This window comes from Saccoglossus kowalevskii, chromosome 3, assembly GCF_978046115.1.
Source record: "Saccoglossus kowalevskii chromosome 3, keSacKowa6.1, whole genome shotgun sequence".
NCBI lineage: Eukaryota > Metazoa > Hemichordata > Enteropneusta > Harrimaniidae > Saccoglossus > Saccoglossus kowalevskii.
In genome coordinates this window covers 1,199,851-1,227,491 of record NC_140643.1, presented here as the reverse complement: position 1 = coordinate 1,227,491, position 27,641 = coordinate 1,199,851, and the positions used below count along the sequence as shown (strand labels likewise).

General features: G+C 36.8%; 1 protein-coding gene across 1 annotated transcript in view; it reads right to left on the bottom strand.

Moving 5' to 3' along the window:
* Positions 1-27,641, bottom strand: part of LOC144352627 (complex I assembly factor ACAD9, mitochondrial-like) — a 203,539-nt gene that overhangs the window by 134,982 nt on the left and 40,916 nt on the right. The gene's annotated exons all lie outside the window — the stretch shown is intronic.

The following is a 27,641-nucleotide window of genomic DNA, read 5'->3' as shown; positions in this document are numbered from 1 at the left end:
TGTTTAACATTTAAATGATTGACATTTGTATCTGATCGAGTATTCAGAGATATTGCTCTGGAACAGCATTGATTAAAACAAAATCAGCCATTTTGAATACATGTAAAATGAATTTTTAAAATTTGAATCAAATCAGAGATATGGCAGTCGGCCATTTTGAATTTTATCTGAAAAACAAAATGAAGTGCATCAAGGTCCTATAATGTCCAACATATATACCAAGTTTGAACAATATCTATATGTAAACAGCCGAGAAAGGCTTCATTTTGATGATTTTTTAGCACAAAAATGGCCACCATTCGGCAATTTTTAATAGGATCGTCAAACCAATGTATTTGTATATGACATGATGTATAATGAATATTTGAAATTTGAACATAATCAGTCACAGCAAGTCAGAGATATGGCACTAGAAACACATTCATTAAAACAAAATGGCCGCCAGTCGGCCATTTTGAATCTTATCTCCAAAAAAAATTGATGTGCATCAAGGTCCTATAATGTCCGACTTATCTACCAAGTTTGAACATAATCCATCTGTAAACAGGCGAGAAATGTTGATTTTGATGATTTTTAGCACAAAAATGGCCACCATTCGGCCATTTTTAATAGGATCTTCAAACCAATATATTAGTATATTTATGACATGATGTATAATGAATATTTGAAATTTGAACATAATCAGTCAAAACAAGTCAGAGATATGACACAAGAACCACATTTATTTTTAAAAAATGGCCGCCAGTCGGCCATTTTATATCTTATCTGGAAAAAAAAAATTATTTGCATCAAGGTCCCATAATGTCTAATGTATATACCAAGTTTGCACAAAATCCATCTGTAAACCGCCAAGAAATGCTTGATTTTGATGATTTTTAGAACAAAAATGGCCACTATTTGGCCATCTTGAATCAGATGGTGAAACAAATTGATGTGCATATGGCATTTCTAAGATACAGGACCGGACGCACGCACGGATGGACAGACAGACAGACAGACGGAAGGAAGCACGAAAGGAAGCATGGTCACACAGAGGTCAAAACATAAGTCCCTGTTTTCGAACTGCGTCCGAGCGGGGACTAAAAATCTAAGAAAACTCTAAGACAGGAAGAGAAACACGAGCGATGTAGTCGAACAGGCATTACGGCAGCCATGTTTGTTTCACCTCGATCAATACAGTATTACAGTATTACGGTCAAGTACAAGGTAAGAAATTAGGTGACAAGACCAACCCGATTTGCCGTTGATTTCCGGGTTTGGGTGCGTTTCATATAATATTCATATATATACAAGAAGATCGATACGCACTACACCGCCGCCGAGTGTAGTAGACATACTCACGATGGCAATAGGAAATTTGAAGGAAGCTACATGTAATACAGTTGATTTATAACAGACGAAGTAAATGGAAATCACTTTTCAGTCCTTGTCGAGGCATGGCAACTCTACGTTGTGGCAGATTTACACACTACTACAGTTCGACTAAAGTTTACAAACACCACGGCCAGTCACACAAAGTTCCCCAAATACAAAAGGGATTTTTAAATGTGTTGGGAAACACGAGACGAACAATTGTGCATACTTAGATGACGACTCCACGTTATGACGCAGCGTGAAAATGGCAATTCAGATTTACATAATAGTACAGTTCGATAAGTTTACAAAAACCACGGCCAGTCACACAAAATTCATCAAAAGGGAACTGCAAGTCGTATAATGCCAAAACAGTATCATGACTTCACAACTTTCGAAATACAATCGCTTTTATCAATACAGTGGACATGGACACTTGAAAGAACAGCCCATAGAACACAAAGCCTAAACTATCAGAAATTCGTAACACATCATTCGAGTGATGGTGTAACAAAATAACTCATCATTTATAAATTCAATCCATCGAAAAAGTATAAAAAAAAAAAAACATTTTCACAAACAATTTCTATTATATATAAATACATTTTGAAAAGAAACATGATTCATAAACATAAATCTATTTGAATACATTCTCACTACAAATTACACAATACTTATTTTTCAATGGCGTTTCTTCACAGCACAAACTCTTGGAATCATGCACACGTGTCAGTACTTTGGTGACACATTTTTTAGCTACGCCCAAAATAGTCGATTAATTATTGAGACCAAACGACATCATTCTGTTAACATCCACACATTTTCATAAAATCTCCATGCACTTTTTGACCATTCATAAGTAAAATACACTACAATTTACTCCTACATTCTTGCATATTAATACTAAGGGGTTCAGACACATTCCAAGCTAAACACTTTTCTTGGACTAATAACAAAGCTGGTCAATCCTTTACCAGTAACAAGTTGATGTGCCTTAGTATACCATTATGTCTTGTCTTTAAATCAGCTTTCATCAACAAAATAGATCAAAGAAAGCTTAGAAAGAACTCCCATGTGCTGAGAGTATTGGAGACACATTAAATATAATTCGAAATTACTTAGCTGAAAACTAATTATGCAAATCAGAAAATTAATATGACCAGATTTGAGTGTAAAACTAATGAGGTCTGCGCAATGTAACAGAAAATCTATGTCTCCAAGTTTAATTGAAATGTGATTGGAACCAAAAAATTATGAATTATTATGCTTATTAGGGAATTAATATGAACAGATTTTTACCCCAAACTAATTAGGTTTGTACATTGTCCTAGAGCATCTTTGTACTAAGTTTCATTGAAATGGAATAATTAGTACCGTGAAAACTCCAAAATTTCAACCCCTCTAAAAATTCGATCGCCTATTTATTTGCCGGGTTTCGGTGTTTTATTTACCTCCAAATTTTCGACTCCACTAAAAATTGCCGACTCATTCTTATTCGAAAATTGCGACCAGTTTTAGTTTTCCCCCAAACGAAAAAAAAAAACGATGTGAGCGTTCAAACGGGACCTTCCTCAAAGGCATGAATCCGGGTTTCTGATTGACTGAGAGATTTTTATTTTATTGGTAACGAAAATATATTCTAAATAAACAAAGTTTCAAATAAAAACGAACACAAAAATCTCGGCATGCTGCGTTTCTGAATTGTTGATTATTACTTACTCAGTAGTGATTATAATAATGTACACAAAATAAATTTGTTGAATGGTTATGAAATACAAATAAAAGTCAACTTAGTTTCATCGTAAGCGAATGATTCCGGTCTCGTATAAACGTTTGATGCTGTTGGATATCCGCCATGTTCTCTTAGGTCAAATAGGTCAAATCGCTAATTAACCAATCAAAAAGCTGGATGATGCCAACGTGTTCAAATTACCATAGCTTATTTAAATATGTTAATGTTATTGAATGCAATGCGGAAGAGATTGATGTTGTAGTACGATATTTTGGCTTGGATTTTGATGCGAAAACGGCATGATTTTTTTTAAATAAAAAAATTAGTTGTTTTTAAAAAATAAACTGGTCATCTGAAGAATAATTTAACATTGTTCACAGTGATAACAGCTCATTCTCGAAAGGAAGCTTACCCGCTCACGCTAGTCACGATAAAAATCATACACGTGTACTCTTGAGTAGACAGACGGCCGGCAGGATTGATTGAAATGTCCGAAAAATGACGCCAAAATACACCTTAAAAGTCCCATTTTATTTTCTTAAATCCCATTTTATTTTTTAATCCAAGGGCGAATTTACGGCAGAATTTGGTCCCTCAAATAAGGGACACGTGAGCTTTGATTCTAACCGGATACATTGCACTGGGTCGGGGAGATCGTTTGCTAAACTTCCATGTATCTTTTGTCCAATGGGTACCTGTACTTCGAACATTCGCAAGTTTTCCTAGGTAGTGCGAGACAGCTTTGTCTTTTGACCTATTAGTTTTGTGCTGACCTCTTCTCCGCGTCTTGATGTTTTGTTTTGCTTGTCATAATACTCACTGATTGATGACTTTGTTTAGATTTTGAGTTACAACTCGGCCACGACCTTTGCTTTTACCGTGAAACATGAGGAAGTTTACGTCAATTGACGGACATTGCATTTTTTAAAAACTAATGAAGCACACTGTCTATCATCCCCATTTTTTTTTGCTGATTTCTATTCTGAAAAATTCGACCGTCCGAAAATGCACCTTAATTTTGACTCTAAAAACACGTCACATTTCTAACACTAATTATTTAAAACCGATCGAAATTTTGGAGTTTTTACGGTACTTTAGATATCAGTGTGAAAGCTTAAAATTGGTTAATTATGCAAATTAGGTAATTAATATGTACAGATTTTAACCCACAATTATTCAGGTCTGTCTATTGTCCTACAGCATCCATGTACATTCATTGATATGTGATGTATAGTACCTGAGATATCAGTGTGAAAGTTGGTTAATTATGCAAATTAGGTGATTAATATGCACAAATATTTACCGGAAACTAATTGGGTCTGCATAGTCCTAAAAGATCTATGTACCAAGTTTCATTGAAATGCGATGATTAGTACTTGAGATACCCGTGGAAAAGCTGAAAATTAACTAATTATGCAAATTAGGTGATTAATATGCACAAATATTTATCGAAAACAATCAATCTCTGCATAGTCCTTGAGTATGTAAGTACCAAGTTTCATTGAAATGTAATGCTAACTACTTATATCAAATGCTGAAAATTAATTAATTATGCAAATTAGGTAATTAATATGTACTGATATTACCATAAAAACTATCAGGTCTGTGCAGTGTCGTATGACATCTATGTACCAAGTTTCATTGAAATGTGATGATTAGTACTTGAGATATCAGTGGAAAAACCGAAAATTGACTAATCATTATGCAAATTAGGTAATTAGTATCCACGGATTATTACCAAAAACTAATCAAAACCTAGCATTAGTTCAGAGCATCTATGTACCAAGTTTCATCAAAATCTAATGAGTGGTTGTTTAGATATCAGTGGAACAGTCATGGAACCACTAAAAAATAGCTAATTATCATGCAAATTAGGTAATTAATATGCACGGATTTTTACCAAAAATTAATCAAATCTGCGCATATGTTCAGAGCATCTATGTACCAAGTTTCATCAAAATCCAATGAGTGGTTCTTTAGATATCAGTGGAACAGTCATAGAACAGCTAAAAATTAGCTAATTATCATGCAAATTAGGTAATTAACGAGCATGGATTTTTACCAAAACCTAATCAAATCTGCGCATTGGCCCAGAGCATCTATGCACCAAGTTTCATCAAAAACCGATGTATGGTTCTTGAGATAGCAGTGGAACAGTCGGACACACATACACACATACACACATACAGACACACTAACTGCAAAGACTCCCATTTTGTGCTTCGCACATGGGAGTCAAAAATTGTCTTGTCTTGTAACAGTAATATATTAGTGAATTAATATAAACCCTCTGGTTTCTGTTTGATTGACTCTCAATGCATTGTTTAAAACAAAATGGCCACCAGTCAATCAAAAAAAGAAAAGAAAATGACAAGGTCCCATTGTGTTTAATATATGTACCAAGTTTAAACTGAATCTGTCTACACATTTGTCATACATGTATACTTGCTCAAGAAACTGCATTCATAAATCTGAGTGAACCTTGATGTACATGACTTCTTTGTTAATCAGGTCTTAGTATATTACCAGGACCTGGGTTTGTTTCAACATCACCACTGGGCATCAGAATCATTCTCATGTTGTCAAATACAATTTGTTATTAACACAGTAAGGTTTATTATTTAAAATTTATTCATTGTACATAGAACAGCATCTGTTAATTTAAACAATTGTAGAAGCTATGTTTTCAGAGCAAGTACATGTAATAATTAAGCCAGTAGCAATAACGGTTGGTCTGCTCATAACCTTCAATGGAGAAATAACAATAATTATTTGAACCATTTAATTTTCACTGCTAGATTTATTCAGAATTTTATGAAATTTGTGTAAAACATTTCAATAAAGTCCCTGACACTCCATGTTGTAGGAACCCAGAAAAAATTGCATTGCAAAATTGAAGCAGTTCACAGCACCACTGTAAAAAAAAAAAAAAGATAGTTTAAAATGAGTATTGTCAAAGATATCTTTGAAAGAACACATGTGGGTTCATAAGAAATATGTACCAATTTTGAGTAGTTCTAGAAATTAGTATTACAAGATTTCACTCCCCGTATTTTGAGTGGTCGAATTATAGGAGTATAAATTCTCGTAACTGAAATGCAGGATTAAAAAAAAACAAGACAATTCGCAAGTATGATAAACCTTCAGCGAGCACTCCGGAAATTTCAGATAAATGGTACCATGTTTTTGGATACATTCAATGACATGATAAATAAAACCACATTTTTTATTGGTCAATCGCTTGACCCTGTATGGCATTTGATGAACAAGATCGCAAGCTTCTATCATAAAATTGGGTTTAACCATTTGATGCAATGAAACAACCATTCACAACAGTGGGAAATTCGTTTGAGATGTTACTAAACTATATTTTTGTAATCAGTTTTCCATTTTAACCACCATCACCACTTAGTAAGCTGAGATCATATCTTAGTGATCACGCATTGGGATACTGACTGTGCATAAATGCGCAGTGTAGTGTCATCAGAAGACCAATTGCTTAAGAATATTTTGCACCATTATGCCATTTCAAATGTTATATTAATTCACATACAACAAAATAAAGATTTTCAATAACAGTTGATGGTTGTATGGCACTTACATGGCTTCTCCAGTTTTACTTTGGAAGAAGTTGGAAACAAATGACAGGGAAGGGGCTACATGGCTACATCTTTTTTTTTTTCAATTTTAATCAAGCACGATTATTTAATTTGGTTCTAAAATAGGCATCGCGAAATGTTGAAATTGTAAAAAATTTAATATGGATTATATTTCTCTAATTCTGTTGATAACGAAAAGTAAAGTATGTTCTAAAAGAAGTTTCGAATAAATACAAACACTAATACAATGCTTAGTGGTTAGTACCGGTGACAAATGATCACGGTAGCACAATCTGGTCATTCTGTGTTTCGCAAGTGAATAACTTACTTGTTTTCAAAGTATTGCAATTGTTGATTATTATTCAGTAATGTATTATTATTATTCAGTAATGTATTAATGATTATTATTCAGTAATGTTGATTATTATTCAGTAATTATTCAGTAATGTAACAACGTACAAAAAACAAGACATGACATGTCATTGCCCTCGCTCAGAAAAAAATTTAAAAACTTGTATTGAACTGGGTTTGTGTCAGAGTGAATTAATTGATTATGAGCTGTATTAAAATTTTGTTATTAATTGTTCAGAATTGATGTGTTACAATTTTAGGGGGGTTGGGTAAAAATTTATTCATTTGGCTTTTCTGAGACAATTTATAACTTGTTAAACATATAATGCGATGTGCACTTGTAAACAATTATTACCTGTCCCTGTACCAACTTTGAACAAAACTGGATGACACATATCTGAGAAAAAGCTGGTAACAGCTAGAAAAATTGGCAAACATGATTTCTATGGCATTTTTAAGTTTATAGCACTCTCCATTCTGGTCTCAGCAAGAACACCAGAGAGCAACAAACAAGTACAACAGGTAAAATGACATGCAAGTATGCAAATCAGATCTGCAAATATGTTGACGAGTCAGTGAGTGTTGTGTCTGTTTGGATAAACTTCCTTGTACAACTGTATTCCTAATACAAGAACACTGTCAATCACAGAACTATTCCAGCGAAAAACTTCTGATATTTCAAACAGTAACAGGGCAAAGATACCGTTTGTCATACAAGTACTACCGACTGATCCTTGGTATACATTACCTGTGTCAACAACTTTACTTCCCATGTACTTCATGTACAGATCTACATGTAGTTTGTGGCCCTGAATTAGTTTCAATATCTCTAAATAATGACAAGAGTACTTCTCATATGACAATGATACAAATAAAGTGCAATAATATAAGTGAATAATATTATAACGTTTTTATTATCATACATTAATATTAACAAATCGTGTGAAATTGAACTTTTATGTACAGAGAAACACATATTTATGCTTTGGTTGACGACCTGCAAAACTTTATACAATTGTCAGACATGCAGCGAATAGTATGCTTTTGTAATATATGCAGTTTCAGTGGCTTTGCATTCTGACAAAAAAATTCTGGCTCTGCACCTGAAAAAAACAAAAAAAACATTTAGTCAAAAGTAAGCAGAGGTTGTAGCATATGTGCTCCCATTAGCTGTTAAATTTAATTAAAAAAGATATTTGTGTACTGTCTTTTCAGTAGGAACAAATATTACTTAATATATTCATACCAGCCAGAAAGAAATTGTAGTTTACACTGAGCAATTAGGAATATACATGGACAACAATTGATGCATGTCTAGCAATATACTATTTGAAAGGCTGCAAGATGTAATGAAATAGCAAACCAATCACTACTCGAGTCGGACTGGCTGGAAAACTGCACAATACATACAAAAATGTATGCAAATGATATATGAGCAGCTCCACCAAATATAAAAATATTCTTTCCATAGTTATGACTCTAATGTGAATGTGATTTTCCACTCCTTAGCAATAGTAGTTAGAGTATTGTATTGTACTGTATCGTACAAGTTTATTGTGATTCTATATGTGTTTGTAATATTATTTAGCTTTATTTAGCATTCTGTTTAGTTGGTTAACTTTACTGTATCTTAATGTAGTTTTTTTTTTTTTTATACGACCATAGAACAACTCACTGTAGTTTGTTTTATTGTTGAATAAAAATTAAAATCAGTCACTGTATAGTGGTGACGTATTGCGCAAAATTGTTGCAAGGACAATTCTTTTCTCGATTTGCGTGCTGTCGTGCGTTGATAAAACATGCATGGAATGGTCGGCAGTATCGATCAAGTTCGTCTAGTGTGACATTCATGGCTGGCGAAAAGCAAGGTGCTGTATAATCGTTTAAATAGGCGTCAAGGAGGAGTGAAAGGCCCTAATTTGGTTCTACAATAGCCATCATGAAAATTACAGTCAATCAAAATCAAAGAAAGCTTAGAAAGAACTCCCGTGTGCTGAGAGTAATGAAGACACATTAAAAATTAATTCAAAATTACTTGTACATGAGATATTGATAGAAAAGCTGAAAACTAATTATGTACATCAGGTAACTAATATGAACAGAACAGAACAACAAAATTATGAATTATTATGCTAATTAGAGAATTAATATGAACAAATTTTAACCCAAAATTAATCAGGCCTGTCTATTGTCCTAGAGCATTTATGTACCAAATTTTATTCAAATGTGATGATCAGTAATTGAGATATCAGTGTTAATTAATTATGTTAATTAGGAGATTAATAGCATAAATATTTACCAAAAACTAATTGGGTTTCTGCATAGTTCTCTTTAAAAGTTTCATTAAAATCCAATTTGTGGTTCTTTATATATCAGTGGAACATTATGCAAATTAGGTAATTAATATCCAATTAAAACTAATTAGGTCTCTGCATAATCCTAGAAGATCTATGTAGCAAGTCTCATTGAAATATGATGATTACTACTTGATATATCAAAAGCTGAAAATTAATTAATTATGCAAATTAGATAATTAATATGTACTCATATTACCCTAAAAACTATCAGGTTTGTGCAGTGTCCTATGACATCTATGTACCAAGTGTCATTGAAATGTGATGATTACTACTTGAAATATCAAAAGCTGAAAATTAATTAATTATGCAAATTAGCTAATTAATATATACTGATATTAGCCTAAAACTATCAGGTCTGTGCAGTGTCCTATGATGTCTATGTACCAAATTTCATTGAAATGTGATGATTACTACTTGAAATATCAGAAGCTGAAAAATAATTAATTATGCAAATTAGGTAATTAATATGTACTCATATTACCTTAAAAACTATCAGGTCTTTGCAGTGTCCTATGACATCTATGTACCAAGTGTCATTGAAATGTGATGATTACTACTTGAAATATCAAAAGCTGAAATATAATTAATTATGCTAATTAGGTAATTAATATGTACTCGTATTACCCTAAAAACTATCAGGTCTGTGCAGTGTCCTATGACATTTATGTACCAAGTTTCATTGAAATGTGACAATTACTACTTGAAATATCAAAAGCTGAAATATAATTAATTATGCTAATTAGGTAATTAATATGTACTCGTATTACCCTAAAAACTTTCAGGTTTGTGCAGTGTCCTATGACATCTATGTACCAAGTTTTATTGAAATGTGATGATTAGTACTTGAGATATCAGTGGAAAAGCCGAAAATTGATTAATCATTATGCAAATTAGGTAATTAATATTGCACAGATTTTTACCCAAAACTAATCAAATCTGCGCATTAGTTTGGAGCATCTGTGTGCCAAGTTTCATCAAAATCCAATGAGTGGTTCTTTAGATATCAGTGGAACAGTCATGAAACAGCCAAAAATCAGCTAATTACGCGCGCGCGCACACGCACGCACGCACGCACACACACACACACACACACACACACTAACTAACTAACTAACTAACTAACTAACTGCAAAGACTCCCTTTTTGTGCTTCGCACACGGGAGTCAAAAACTGTTCACATGACAACAAATGATCACGGTACGGTAGCTTACTTGTTTTCGAAGTGTTGTAATTGTTGATTAGTACTCAGTAGTGATTATATTAACGTACAACGAATAAATTCGTTGAATTGTTATGAAATGCAAGTAAAATTCAACTTAGTTTTATCGTAAGCAAATGTTTTCGGTTACATGTTAACGCCCGAAGCGATAAGATATCCGCCATGTTATCCTTCGCACGAGGCGTGTTTATTGACCAGATAGGTCAAGTCGCTAATCAACCAATCAAAATGCTGGATGGTGCCCATGTGCTCAAATTACCATAAAGCAATTCAGCGACCTCATGGTGAAAGCAACACGGAAGACCAGATTTACCGATGTTTCAATGCGATCTTTTGGCTTCGTTTCTCATGGGGAAAAAGGCATGATTTTTTTTTAATCGGGCCGATTTAGAAAAATAAATAAACATACCGTCCCAAATAAGAATGTACTGGGTGGAATTTTTCTGTGAAAAAAATAAACGTACCGGTACGTTTATTTGGGACATTTAGCGTTGTGGGCAAGCTCTCCTGAGTAGCGACATAAATTTAACTTCGCCCACAGTCACTCTGTGCTTCGCCTATGGCATGATCAGTGGATTACGTAAATAAACCAACACTTTCAATGAGTACATGCCGACCCAACTAAACTTGTTTATGGCTGTTTATGAACAGCGAGGACGTATCTCATAGAACAATAGCTGTGGAAATCATAAACAAATGTAAATGTTGCGGAAATCAAGCATGGCGATAATGATTTTGAGCAGAGTCTGGCAAGCGTCGCAGAGCAGCATTGCGCCGACACCACCACGACGTTTGAATCCCGGTGAGAGCACTGCAAACCTCTTAAATCACGAGATAAACTTTCAATTTACACAATATATAATCAGTTCCTACAACCATAATAAAAAGGCAGTTTTTTGGCGAAACTCTCGCCATGTTAGCAAAAGTTTCTCACAATCACCAAACCCGAGACACAAACGATAATACAAAGTGTATAAATACCATAACAAGCACAGTTTCTTACCTTTGAAATTGACGAGACAATTGTGTCCATATAAGCGTTGCGCAAATAAAGATACAATTCCAGGATACATTATCCTCACATAAAAACGACTGTGATTTCCACCGAGACGAGAACTGCGTTTGCATCATAAAAACTCGGATTAAACTCGGGTAATTTTGGGAAAAGTCGGATTTTCCAGCAGTTTTGAAGGAAAAATGTTAAAAATCAAAGAAAAACACAGTGAAACTTTGAAGAATCGAAAAAATAACTTGATGTGCATAATAGCACCATCAATTCCTGTCTCTGTACCAACTCTGAACTGAATTGGATCACACATGTGTGAGAAAAAGCTGGTAACATGAAAATGTGCACACACACGACCCAAATTAAACGTTGAATTTTTATGAATTTGAAGTAAAATTCAATTTAGTTTCATCGTAAACAAATGATTTCGGTCAAATGTAAATGCTCGATGTGCTACGATATCCGCCATGTTTTTCATTATACATAGCTCATTTAAATTTTATTTATTATACCTCATACCAATCAGATTACCGTATTAGAGGTTAACATTTTTGTATGTTAACCTCTTGCAATAATTGTATGTTAACCTCCATCTCGGTACCTTCCTCCTCAATTTACACCGATAACTTGTCAGGGCAGCACGATACGCGGCAATATTCGTGAACTGATTGGTTTGCCAGGTTTACGTTCACTATATGACTATCTTATTGGAGAGAAAAACTAGGATTTTGTAGCGATTTCCCATGATTTTTAGTCAAGCTTGTTGTTGCGCTCGCCAGCACACTCAGCTACGCGCTTTGAGACATTTGATCTGCGATTGCGTAGTTCGTCAACATAAATAATCTCTTAGTCATGGGCTTTGCTGTGTGACGGCATCGTTTTGTTTGATTTTGTTACGTATTTTGTGTGTTTTGACAGTATATTAACATATTATGTACAGTGTATTTGTTGAAAAAGAATGGTGTACACATAAACCTATACCCAAGCAGTGTGCAGCTCCGTGTGCAGCTCGTTTCAATGTTCTACATGTAATGACAACTGGAATGCAATGTAGAGTACAGCTGCGCACAGGATGGCACTGGATGTTATTGCAAAAATCAATTCTTCGTCAGGCTGAAGCTGTTGAAATTAAGTTCATCAAAACTACCATGAAAGTAAAAAGGTGTCCATGATAAAACTTAATCAAATTCAATCACTGCTCTTGAACTTGTATATTTGTGTTCATACATGCATTCATATCTACGAGCGTGAACTTAAAGGGGAGCAGTGGTGTGGCTTTTGACACTCTGAACATGAAATTTGAGATCTATGAATGAATTCTGTCGATAAAAACAACTTGTATGTGCTGCGAAATGCCCTAAATATCGGGTATAAAACGGACTGTGAAGCAGACGACAAACTTCCGCTTTTCCTGGCGTTATTTTGCCTCTAGAGGGCCAGTCAGATGATGTCATCAGTGAACACTGATAATTGATACCATTCATGCTAGTACGTCAATCCCATAGAAATGCTACGGTACTATGAAAGACCTTGTTAACTGACAACTTAAAAGTTGAAACATGGAGAGGTGTTGTGTTATGAATGCCATAACGATTCATGTTATGTTTCTCGAAATCCCAAATAAAAATTCACGTTGCTGTTTGCGAGAAATCGGCGGAAGAACTAACCTGAAAGTGAAGACACGTACACGTCTAGCTATAGTAAACAGTGAGTAAATAAATATTGTACGAGTTAAAATTAAATGAGAAATATGCTAATATCACTTGAACCACAGTACTCATTTTGCCCAACTTCCCACTTTTTAAACGATCGCTTAATTTCCGACCTCACTGTATTTTCCAACCGGAAAACGACCACATTTTTACCGTTTTTTTTTCTTCTCTCACTTGCTTATCGAAAACACCGACCGCTTGCCCAAACACTGGTCACCGGCACAGGGGTAGTCAAAATGTTTGGGGATATACAACGAGTGTTAACTATTAGAAATTCTGAACGGCTCTTCAAACCACTCTGTATCATAGCCGTCAAAAATTCAAATATATTTAGTTTTTAACTATCTATAATTATATGCACACAATTTGACCCTTTGACCTAGATTTGATTGGGATGGAATATTTTATTTTAAACAATATTCTGACGTTACTTACTGCCCCAAAAATGTTTCAACACAATTGCGGTATGACTGTCCGATTTACAAGTACATTGGGTAATATATTAATAACCATTCTCACAAATCGCTAGCTTAGGAGAGAGTAGGAAATCAAACATCCGCAGGTCGCCCGCCTTTTATGCATAGATTATCATTTCATGACGCCGTCTAACCGCGGTCGGGGGGTGCTGGACATCTCGACCCAAAAAAATCTCGACCCATTTTTCATTGGACAACTCGACCCAGGACCCCTAGACATCTCGACCCACCTATTTCGGACGACCCGCCGCCTTATATATATTTTTGCTGTACAAATTAAAAAATGCCGTACTGAGGAAATGTATTCTTGCCGTGTCGACGTGTGTCACATCGATGTTACGTTATATACACCTACCCACCGCGTTAAATGGTAGAACCAAAGATGGCGGTCGATTTGCGTTTAAGGTTCGGTTCGATCATGTTCCCTGTTTTCAATGTTTCGAATCAATAAATGTTGTTCATTCAAACACAGCATTCATATACAGCACGATACGCAATATCGCGAGAATTTTAAGTTATCAAAGAGCAACATTATCAACGTTGAACTAGATAGAGGTTCGCGTCGCCACACTTAGACAGGGTCGGGTCGATACGGTGGGTCGAGATGCCCAGGGTGTCTGGGTCGAGATGTCCAATTTGGGTCGAAGTGTCTTGGGTCGAGATGTCTAGAAATCCGGTCGGGTACGAAAAGCTCGAACAGCAATTCACATAAATTGTCAAGACAATGAATGAACAGAAAGGACTGGGAAATTAAAAAGCTTATATTGCCACAAAGTTAAATAAATTTGGCTGCATCAAAAGCTTGGAAACTAGTTATAATATTTTGCAAAAGACTGAGTGATCAACGACATCATTTTGGAACGCAATAGAACTTTAAGTACTTCATTGCGTAACTTACTGCGTGGCGATGCTGACATCAAGTGTGTGTTGACCGAAGTTTGACCCCCGAGTCACGCACTGAACAGGCACGTTACCTTAGCAATCTTTTTCTTTCATGCTCCGCGCGTCGATCTTGTAAAATTGTTATTAGTTCTGACGGTGCTGTATGCAAACTTGTATATTTTGAGGTCGTTTACTTAGTGTGCTGCTTTTCTGATTACGCAAATTTGTTTACAATGTTGTACCGGCTCTAACAAATTCAACATTGTAATATATTGCTTTCATTAATAATTACGCAAACTCAGTTATTTAATATTGGACACAGGTGAAGTTTCGTCCGCGAACAATACAATATGGTATAGATTTGAAGAGTAGTGCAGAATTTAAAAATAGTTAGTACCAGTTGTATCCCCAAACTGTATCACTCAAAACCACTATTTCGATCACTCCTGTGCAAGTGACCAGTGTTTGGGCGACCGGTCGGTGTTTTCAATGAGAGGTGAGAGAAAAATTACGATAAAATGCGGTCGTTTTCCGGTCGGAAAATACAGTGCGGTCAGAAATTAAGCGATAAGCATTCGATTAATAGTGGGAATTTGGGCGAAATGATTACTGTAGTTCAAGTGATATTAGCGTATTTCTAATTTAGTTTTTAACTCAAACAATATTTATTTACTCACTGTTTACTATAGCTAGAGCGCTGTACGTGTCTTCACTTTCAGGTTGGTTCTTCTGCCGATTTCTCGCAACCAATAACCTGATTTTTTTTCTGGGATTTCGAGAAACATAACATGAATCGTTATGGCATTCATACGCACAACATTTCGCCATGTTTCAACTTTTAAGTAGTCAGTTAACAAGGTCTTTCATAACATCACAGCTATCACATCAAAATATTAAGGATATTAGCAGCACTATTAAACAACAATATATAACATACTGGAGAGAGAATATGACAAAAGAAAAAACAAAACTGAGAACATACATTAAATTTAAAATTAATTACAATCTGGAAAATTACATTAATGTTTTGGATAATAATCAAAGAATATCAATGGCTAGATTCAGGACAAGTAGTCACAATCTAGCCATTGAAAAAGGCAGACATACCAATCCAAAAACCCCATTAGAAAATAGAATTTGTAAACAATGCCCATTACAGGAGATCGAAGACGAATTACACTTTCTTTTAGTTTGCCCACGATATCAAACAGATAGAAATGATTTTATTTCCAATATTTTATTCCCCAAAGAAATCATTACCAACCTGCAAAAATTCACATATTTAATGAAAAGTAATGACAGAAATATAATAAAACTTTTAGGGGAATTTTTACATAAATCATTTATTTTAAGAAATGAGCTTTCTTTGGATATAATACCTTGACTTTTTTTTTCTTTTCTTTTTTTTACGTTATCATACTTTGATATTTTTAATCACTTATATATTTATTGCTGTAAACCAATAGAACATTTGTAATTCTAAGGATGCAATAAAGTTATTATTATTATTATTATTATTAGTAGTAGCATTTCTATGGGATTGAAGTAAAAGCATGAATGGGTTCAATTATCAGTGTTCACTGATGACATCATCTGACTGGCCCTCTACAGGCGAAATAACGCCAGGAAAAGCGGAAGTTTGTCGTCTGCTTCAGAGTCCATTTTATACCCGATAATTAGGGCATTTCGCTGCACATACAAGTTGTTTTTATCGACAGAATTCATTCATAGATCTCAAATTTCATGTACAGAGTATCAAAAGCCACACCTCTGCTCCCCTTTAAGTTTGCCATGATTGAGTGCCACAATTTCTGTTTTTAGATTTATTCAGTATAATAATACAAATGTATACCCCAACAGCGGTGGACATACAGTTTTAGAGACCCTCAGAGCCCATTGTCAATAAGGTCTTCGGGTCGATATAAAACTGTATGTCCACCTCTGTTGGGGTCTACATTTGTATAATGTTAATAACGGTTCAGTGACCTCGTGGTGAACGCAACACGGTAGAGATTCACCAATTTTGTAGCAAGATCTTTATTATGCTTTGATTTTGACGAGGAAAACGGCATGATTTTTTTTAAATAAAAAAATTGGTTGTTTTCAAAAAATAAACTGACCATTTGAAGAATAATTTAACATTGTTAACAGAAATGACAGCACATTGTCGAAACGAAGCTTACCCATTCAGGCTATTCACAATAAACATCATAAATTATATAGTCTTTATTTTATGTGTCAGGAGTGAATGAAATATCCAAAAGATTAAAAAAAAAATAGGCCAATGGCCTGTTGCTCAACGGCTATTGTACAAAAGATTAGTGCTGTATATGTCACAACTTTTCGTTTAAATTTGTACTTTTAAATGAAATATCGCCAAACAACCACACAAAGTTGTCAATGGAATAATAAACACATGTATGCCTAACACCAAAGCATTAGAAATAGTGGTTAGTTGAAATTCCATTATTAACCAAAAATGACAAAAATATTTGCCAAAATTAGAGAATTAAAGATATGGCCATGGGATGAACAAATCTAGTAGATGTCAACACAAGGTACATACACACCAAGTATCAAAGCATTTAGGCTACCGGTTTTGAAGAAGAAGTCGAAAATAGAATTCTTGACCAAAAATGAACATTTTAAAATATTCTCCAAAATTAGGAAATTGAAAATTTCCTTACCAAATTAACAAAACTGATAGAGGAAAACCCAAGGCACATGCACTATCAATATCAACACTGTAGACCACTTAGTGTCATAGTAGTGTAAGCTACACACACAGTAACGATAGGATACAAGTAATATATTGGGCAGTGGGCTAAATGCAGTCAGGTTCAATAACAAAATACCCAGCTCAGTGTTGCATGTAAAACAAGTCATTGTCAATGACACGTCCCCCTTCTGTTCATATTTGAGTGACATATACATTCAAAGCAGCAACAATATGGATGTTGAACTGCATTCAGTAAAACAAAATAGCCACTAGTCAGCCATTTTCAACACAATCCAAAAAAAAATTTAAACTAAATTTGCCCACGCATGACATAGATTCAGTTCCGGTATGGTGAAAATGTGCAATTTTTGTGAATTTTTGACCTTAAAAGGACTGGCCCAAATGCACAGGCATATGTATGATATAATGTATGATGTGTATGTGAAGTTTGAACTTGATCTGTCCAGGCATGTCCGAGATATGGATCGAAAACTAAATTCTTTAAAACAAAATGGTGGTCAGGCCAGGTGGTCATTTTGAACTTGATCCAAAGAAAAATTGGTATGCATCAAGCTTATATTATGTTTAATATATGCACTAAATCTGAACAAAATAAATCCATGCATGACTGAGATCCAGTTCCGGAATTGTGAAAATACGTGATTTTGATGCATTTTGGGCCTTAAAATGGCCATCATTCAGCTATTGTTAAGCGGATCATGAAACAAATGCACATATCTATTTGTGACATGATGTACCATGTGTGTGTGAAGTTTGAACTTGATCAATCCAGACATGTCTCGGATACGGATCCAGAACTGAATTCTTTAAAACAAAATGGCCGCCAGTCGGCCATTTCAAGCCCGATCCAAAAAAAAAATGACGTGCATCAAGGTCCTATTATGTTTAATGTATGTACCAAATTTGAACAAAATCCGTTCATGCATAACTGAGATCCGGGTTCGGAATGGTAAAAAATGTGCAATTTCAATGCATTTTCGGCCTTAAAGCGGCTGCTATTTGGCTATCGTTAATGAGATCATGAAACAAATGCACATACATATTTGTGACATGATGTACCTTGTGTGTGTGAAGTTTGAACTCGATCAATCCAGACATGTCTCAGATACGGATCCAGAACTGAATTCTTTAAAACAAAATGGCCGCCAGTCGGCCATTTCAAGCCCGATCCAAAAAAAAAATGACGTGCATCAAGGTCCTATTATGTTTAATGTATGTACCAAATTTGAACAAAATCCGTCCATGCATAACTGAGATCCGGGTTCGGAATGGTAAAAAATGTGCAATTTCAATGCATTTTCGGCCTTAAAGCGGCTGCTATTTGGCTATCGTTAATGAGATCATGAAACAAATGCACATACATATTTGTGACATGATGTACCTTGTGTGTGTGAAGTTTGAACTCGATCAATCCAGACATGTCTCAGATACGGATCCAGAACTGAATTCTTTAAAACAAAATGGCCGCCAGTCGGCCATTTCAAGCCTGATCCAAAAAAAAAATGATGTGCATCAAGGTCCTATTATGTTTAATGTATGTACAGAATTTGAACAAAATCCGTCCATGCATAACTGAGATCCGGGTCCGGAATGGTGAAAATGTGCGATTTTGATGCATTTTCAGCCTTAAAATGGCCGCTTTTCGGCTATCGTTAATCGGATCATGAAAAAAATGCATGTGCATATGTCCCATATAATGTGTGATGTATGAGTGAAGTTTGAACTTAATCGGTCCATGCATGTTCGAGATACAGGTGATCACGGACGCACGGATGCACGGACGCATGGATGCACACAGGGCAAAACATAAGTCCCCGTTTTCGGACTACGTCCGAACGGGGACTAATTAGAATGTTGTATTAACACATAACAAATAGAAACACAATCGTAATGAACGCTATGTGGATACAGTAATACACAGTTATGTGTCACGTAAGGGACGACGTCAAAAGATCGATGTCGAATAAAAAACTTAATTCCTTTAGTTTTTTTTAAAACCCTCCTACCCCCCACTGAAACTTAATTGATAAATATTGGTCATGGCGTCAGACTACATTCATCATTAAATACAAATTGATAATCGGACAGTAGTATTGCATAGCAGTTGGTTGTCGGGTGGGTGGAAAAAGAGTTTGCAAATGCACCTTATTTGACGCACAGATTTACACTCGAACCAAACCATTTTTCTGTTTTTTTTCCCCTTTTCGGTTATTTCTGTCCATGATTGGATACAACTACAAATACTCCAAGATTTTTTGACTTCATTAAAAAATAAAATCTAAAATCGTTTTTGTAAGATGGAAACTTTTTGAGGTCAAAACCCCCCACCCCCAAACTAAAGGAAATAAGTTTTTTATCCGACATCGATTTTTTGACGTCGTCCCTTACGCAGTTATTTCTCAATAAAAGTCTCAATAAAAAGTAGAAAAATACAATTACAAGTTCTGTAATGTGCTAATACAAGATACTACTCATTACGTGGTTACTATAATGAACAGGAATATCTATGCACAGTACTGTATAGTGCCACTAACTGCTACAACCATATAGGCCAACACATCAGTACAGAGTACTGAAGAGAATGTATGGCATACGCAGTAATCCTAACTTACTCAATACAAATGGCTACCACATACACAATACAGTATTTACTAACTAGAAACACTAAGTGCTGATAGATACTACGTAATAGGTACTAAGGCTGCGAATGCAATGAGTATTCACTAGATAGATAGAAGTATATGCTAGTAACAACAGAGATTAGCACTCGGATATTAAATACAGGTACTTGGTAAAATGAAAGGAAAATACTTTAAAGTTACTATAATTGAAAAGATTACTTATCTAGTCTTACGGTAACAAAGGCGTACTAAATACAACAGTATACATTAGCTTAACTGTAAAATACTAAAACTACTATTAAAAAATACTAATACACAACCAATGCAGGCATCTCGAATGCCGTAACAGTAGGGAAGTACAAATAATTCCTACACGATTACTGAAATAGTATATTCACAGGTTTATATCAACAGAAAATAGTTAAGTATTCAATAATAAAATAACGCTCGAGTTCAACTACATGTACTGAATACTAAAGACATTCAAAATACAAAATGTTTTAAACATGCAAAACAGGACAAAGTTCCAAATTATGCATGTAACACTACAAGTATCAACTATAACAATAATATGATACCTCAGAAATAGTTTGGTTTAAGTGAATACCAAAATGACACAATTTAAGGTAAGTATTCAGTAATATCACTCACCAGAATGGTAGTCACAATATGTATGTATAGTAAAATACACAATCCAGGTAATAGTAGTTTATAAATAAACAAGTCATTGTCAATGACACGTCCCCGTTCCGTTCATATTTGAGTGACATATACATTCAAAGCAGATCATGACCGAAATGCTCCTGCATATGTACAACACATTGTGCTAAATCTGAACAAAATCCATCCATGCATGACTGAGATCCGGTTCTGGAATTGTGAGAATACGTGATTTTGATGCATTTTCGGCCTTAAAATGGCCATCATTCCGCTATTGTTAAGCAGATCATGAAACAAATGCACATATCTATTTGTGACATGATGTACCATGTGTGTGTGAAGTTTGAACTTGATCAATCCAGACATGTCTTGGATACGGATCCAGAACTGAATTCTTTAACAAAATGGCCGCCAGTCGGCCATTTCGAACTTGATCCGGAAAAAAAAGACGTGCATCAAGGTCCTATTATGTTTAATGTATGTACCAAATTTGAACAAAATCCATCCATGCATGACTGAGATCCGGTTCTGGAATTGTGAAAATACGTGATTTTGATGCATTTTCGGCCTTAAAATGGCCATCATTCCGCTATTGTTAAGCAGATCATGAAACAAATGCACATATCTATTTGTGACATGATGTACCATGTGTGTGTGAAGTTTGAACTTGATCAATCCAGACATGTCTTGGATACGGATCCAGAACTGAATTCTTTAACAAAATGGCCGCCAGTCGGCCATTTCGAACTTGATCCGAAAAAAAAAGACGTGCATCAAGGTCCTATTATGTTTAATGTATGTACCAAATTTGAACAAAATCCATCCATGCATAACTGAGATACGGGTCCGGAATGGTGAAAATGTGCGATTTCAATGCATTTTCGGCCTTAAAGCGGCCGCCATTTGGCTATCGTTAATGAGATCATGAAACAAATGCACATACATATTTGTGACATGATGTACCTTGTGTGTGTGAAGTTTGAACTTGATCAATCCAGACATGTCTCGGATACGGATCCAGAACTGAATTCTTTAAAACAAAATGGCCGCCAGTCGGCTATTTCGAACTTGATCCGGAAAAAAAAATGACGTGCATCAAGGTCCTATTATGTTTAATGTATGTACCAAATTTGAATGAAATCCGTCCATGCATAACTGAGATCTGGGTCCGGAATGGTGAAAATGTGCGATTTCAATGCATTTTCGGCCTTAAAGCGGCCCCCATTTGGCTATCGTTAATGAGATCATGAAACAAATGCACATACATATTTGTGACATGATGTACCTTGTGTGTGTGAAGTTTGAACTTGATCAATCCAGACATGTCTCAGATACGGATCCAGAACTGAATTCTTTAAAACAAAATGGCCGCTAGTCGGCTATTTCGAACTTGATCCGAAAAAAAAAATGACGTGCATCAAGGTCCTATTATGTTTAATGTATGTACCAAATTTGAATGAAATCCGTCCATGCATAACTGAGATCCGGGTCCGGAATGGTGAAAATGTGCGATTTCAATGCATTTTCGGCCTTAAAGTGGCCGCCATTTGGCTATCGTTAATGAGATCATGAAACAAATGCACATACATATTTGTGACATGATGTACCTTGTGTGTGTGAAGTTTGAACTCGATCAATCCAAGCATGTCTCAGATACAGATCCAGAACTGAATTCTTTAAAACAAAATGGCCGCCAGTCGGCCATTTCGAACCCGATCCAAAAAAAAAAATGACGTGCATCAAGGTCCTATTATGTTTAATGTATGTACCAAATTTGAACAAAATCCGTCCATGCATAACTGAGATCCGGGTCCGGAATGGTGAAAATGTGCGATTTTGATGCATTTTCGGCCTTAAAATGGCCGCTATTCGGCTATCGTTAATCGGATCATGAAAAAAATGCATGTGCATATGTCCCATATAATGTGTGATGTATGAGTGAAGTTTGAACTTAATCGGTCCATGCATGTTCGAGATACAGGTGATCACGGACGCACGGACGCACGGACGCACGGACGCACACAGGGCAAAACATAAGTCCCCGTTTTCGGACTGCGTCCGAACGGGGACTAATAAACGCTGCTTGGACTGATAAATATGATATATAGAAGATAATATTTGGTAATCGTAGTCCTAAATAACTATTAAAAATAGCTAGACGTTTCGAGCAATGGCTCTTTATCGATAGCATAGAAGAAAGTGTTATAACGTACAGGTAGAACATAGGAACGTAAGAACACGCATGAACTATAAATTAGAATCACAAAAAATCCACAATAAAACAAATAACGCGCCTTAGGTAGTGAGCTCAACAAATGAGTTGAACTGTTTGTTAATACCATGGGGTTCTTTAGTTCCAAGGCGGAATATAGTTTCCTCCTCGACACGCCTGAGCTGATTTTTGTTGCCATTGACAACACATACACCAGAAATAGACATATCTGTAATATTATGTCCACTAGAATTAAAATGAAGTGAAACCGGATAATAACGATTTTTCTGTCTAGTTTGCCGTAGATGCTCAGCAAACCGATCACCCAGTCGACGAACTGTAGAACCAAAGTAAAGTTTCCCGTATTTAATACATGAAATGCAATATACAACATTCATAGTGATACAACTGAATGGATATTTGACCGCAACATCTCCCTTGGGACCAAATATACGATTAAAGACCAAATATACGATTAATTACCACTTTCTTCTATGCTATCGATAAAGAGCCATTGCTCGAAACGTCTGTCGAAGAACAGTCTTTACTTTAGTTGAAATCTCGACGGGAAAACATAATTGGTCGAGTCAATCTACTTGGAACAGTTAATACTGGCGTACAGAACTCAAAATGTCAACGATTGTACTCACAGGAACCTGGATACTCAGTTCAACCACGGTTTCGTTCAACACAATGGCAACAGCAGACTGCAACATCTGCGGTCAATCCACACAACCACAACTTTCGGAAAAGACTTCTGCCAGTCACTAAATTCCACGCGAACACATTTTCGTCTGTCCCAAGTCCACAACATCCATAACCATAACCTTTAGTTCAGTCTTTGGAAGGAATTCAGTCGATTTAACAGAAGAATCGACTTGCTCACACAGACAGAAACTGCCATGCTGACCAACACAGGGACGCACAGACTTATTCATAAACAAAGTTATTCCAACACCATACTATAGATGGCACTCTGACTATAGACCGTCACAGTAGAGTTTTGGGGGGCTAATTTTGGCAGATCAACTTTTCATGAACAAATTACCATCTACACTCATCAAGGCATCCACACACCAAAAATTGAGTCAAACGGTTCAGTGTTTTTTTAAGAAGAAGTCATGCACAGACAGACAGATAGATAGATAGACGGATGACAGACGCAGGACAGAAACCCATCTCATAGGCTCAGCGGACATATGGTCCAAAAAACTAAAAAAACTGCTGAAAAGCGACCGTCGATTTCATGGTCCATTGCAGACTGTACTCGACCAACTGTCCATAAACGTGTTGTCACTGTACATCCGCCATGTTGAATCGCACAACAGTTTAATTCTCACAACATAAAAAATATGAATTTAATCATAGGCAACCTGCTATTATATAATAAATAAATTGATTGAGACAGGGATATCCCCCCCCCCCCCCGAGTTGTGAATATTTTGGAAATCGTGACACAAGCAAAAGACCAGAAAATGATTTACTTTAAAACTATGTCCTCATGAATTAATCGTTCGTGTACAATAATTTGACAGGGTATACAATTTACAAACTAGTTTAGATTGGAGATAATTGTTTGCTTTTTTTGCTTTTCACAAGAATACAAAAGCTGGCAATCATCATAATATTCACGTCCGTACAACACAGAATGTACACCAATCCTACTCCAATACATTCAATTTTACTGAAACTGGAGAACTTACCTTTGCAAACAAGTCTCTTATGCCGCCTTCTTGAAGTTCTTGAAATCAAATAAGGTTACTAGTTCTTCTAGTAACTAGTGAATGAGACCACCGAGCCGCACAGAATAAACAGTACTATAATAAATTGCACGCAATGGAGAAATCACATGCCGTAAAACAGCAGCATTACTTACAGATCTAATCTACTGTAAAATATTAGGGTTGTACAAACCCGTTTGTTTACCAAACCATACCTACCAGGAAGTCCAAGGAAATAATAAATTTCATTTATTACTTGTTAGGCTTAATTACAGACTACAGCCCGAACAGAAACAATTAGGGAATATACCCGGGTCTACAAATAACACCCTAGGGTAGCATTCCCTATAGAAAAAGGCCTCTCCTGAGGGATCAACCTCATGCCACTCGTGTGCGCGAGGCCCGTACCGTTCATTCTCACAAACGTTTCTGCTGCACCAACGGGCCGCCAGAAGCTTGTGGGGAGGTGGGTGGGTTGCACGGACTTTCTGGTAGGCATGATTAGGTTTGTAACCCTAATAGTTTACTACATCACTTACCAGAAAGTCTTTGGAAATAATTTATTTCATTTATTACTCGTTAGGCAGAGTAGTACGCTCACTGGAGGTGGGGAAGCTCCGATGGCTGAAATGTATATATTTTGACACAAAGAAGAAAGGTCAAAAACTGAGAGAAATCTAAAACTACTCACGAACAGGGAGTCTTGTCCCAGGATACAACCACTCGGGTGACTCTTCAGGGACCAGGTGCCTCGAAAGTAGACTCCCCAATTTAGGGAGGCTTACTAAAGCCGGTCGACTGAACAGTAAATTATGGCCGAACAATTCTAATGCATCAAAATAGTGTATTGCTGGGGTTCGTAGCATCGGTCGAAACCCCCAGCGTCAAGCAAAGGAGGCTGGTTTCGGCTGAAGACACTATTGTGCTAACATTTTCGTGCATAGGGCCCCTTAGTGGTTCGGGCTGGGTCAACGAACACTGTCTGACCCGTCACCACTGGGCCCAACCTGTAGGGACCCTCCTCCAGTGCTTCGAGGTCTCTCAGGTAGTAGTTAATGAAGACATTCTGAGATCTCCAGAACTCTGCTCAGAGCACATGCTCGAGTGAGGCCCCAGACATCAAAGCCAATGAGGTGGCTACCTCGCCCACATCGTGTACCTTCACCTGGTGACGTTCCAAACGAGCCGATGAAGAAGTAGTTTATTTATACCCTTCCACGACCGTATCAACAATCCACCATGAAATGGTGATATTCGAAGCAGGATGGCTCTGTTTGTTCCGCCCATAACAGACAAACATGCGCTTCTCACTGCCCCTAGACACATTGGTGTCTTTCCCTTCCTGACGGCCCTGCTTGCTCACTAAGTTAGTGAGGCGTAGGATGACGATCAGCTCAGGGCAACGACCTAGGATTTGATTCTTGGCAAGAAAGCCCAACCAAGTCTTCAAAATAACTTGTGAGTTCATAAAGGAGGCACATCCGTCACCAAAGGACAGTGCCCCTACCTGACGCCAGAGCCAAAAGAAAAAACTATTTTCAAAGTGACGTATTTCATGTCCGCCTTATCCATAAGCTCGAAGGGGGGGGGGGGGGTCATAACGCCGTAAGAACCTAGCTAGCCCCTAGGCAGATTCAGACACCGATAGGTGGTGGGTTTCTGAACGAATTGAAATGATAAAAAAGGGTGTCCCAGTCCCGGATAATACCCTCTTCTTACAACAACCTAGTTCAGATCAGTGAAGAAATGATGTCCTACCTTGCCAGTGCCGTCCCTAGAACAAAAAAAATGCTGAACGATGATAGAGTTCGGTATGCTATCAAAAGAAAAGCCTAAAACAGTTCTGCATGAGGGCATACATGTAGATCGAAAGCGAGACCTGGAAAGTTCCAAGGAGCGCTGATGGGAGAAACTTCTACAAACAAATCTGTAGCAGAGACTACTCTATCTCCTACGTGCAGGGATTCCTGAGGTCAGCAACCAAAGTCTGATCGGCTACGACAGACCCTCCCTAAAAAGACCCTCCTCAATGGGTTGGGTATCTCTTTGGTAGAAGTGGTAAAGACATTTTGCATTCTCAAGAAGCCTGCCCTCAGCACATGTTCGAGGGGGGCACCTGACGCAAGAGCTAATGAGTTCGCAATTGCACGGACCTCATGTGCTCATACTTGGTGTCTCTGTAAACCCTGTATCGAGAAAACAGTTATAAACCTTGAAGTCGGGGAGGCTGGTCTGCTTACCCTGCCGCCATGCCTTGACTCCTTAGTACGGCTTTCGTAGCAACTCGGCGCTTTAACCAGGCACAGAAGCAACTCCTCCAGATCCTCTGGGTTGACAACCTTGTCAGCCGGGGATGACGATCGGTTGTGAATTGCGTCTTGGGATTTGATTTTTGACGAGGAACCTGATTCGTGTCTTTAGCATGACTTGATTGTTCATAAAGGCGGCACACTCGTTCGAGAAGGACAGGGCCTCTAGTTCAGCCCGACGTCTACCTGATGCGAGGGCTAGTATGAAGACTGTTTTCCATGTCGAATATTTGAGTGGACCTGATCAGAGAGGCTCCAAGGCGGCCTGCTTAGAGCAGACAACACAACCGACAAGTCCAAATTGGATGGTTCCCTCGTTCGGGGTCTAGGCCTCTGATTAAGCAGTAAACAGTCTTCTAATAGTAGGACAACCGGCTAGCCTCATCCCCAGAGAATTCTCAATGGTGGGTGACAAGGCTGACCTGTAGCCAACATCTCTGAAAGACAAGTCCATTTTGTCAGTGTACACTCGTTATTTTGAGGCGTAGGCTGTGTTGGTGGGATACCTGTTCGCCCTGGCCAGGACGTTGGCAGATTACTCAGGAAAAAGCCTGAGTGAGTCAACTGAGAGCCTTGATGCGTGTAAGTGGTACACCACTGGGCTCAAAGGCAGTGCGCCGTTCGGTTTGCCCCATTTGAACTTATATTTGGGCACATTGTTCGTGGTCCAATGATGATACTCGAAGAGTTA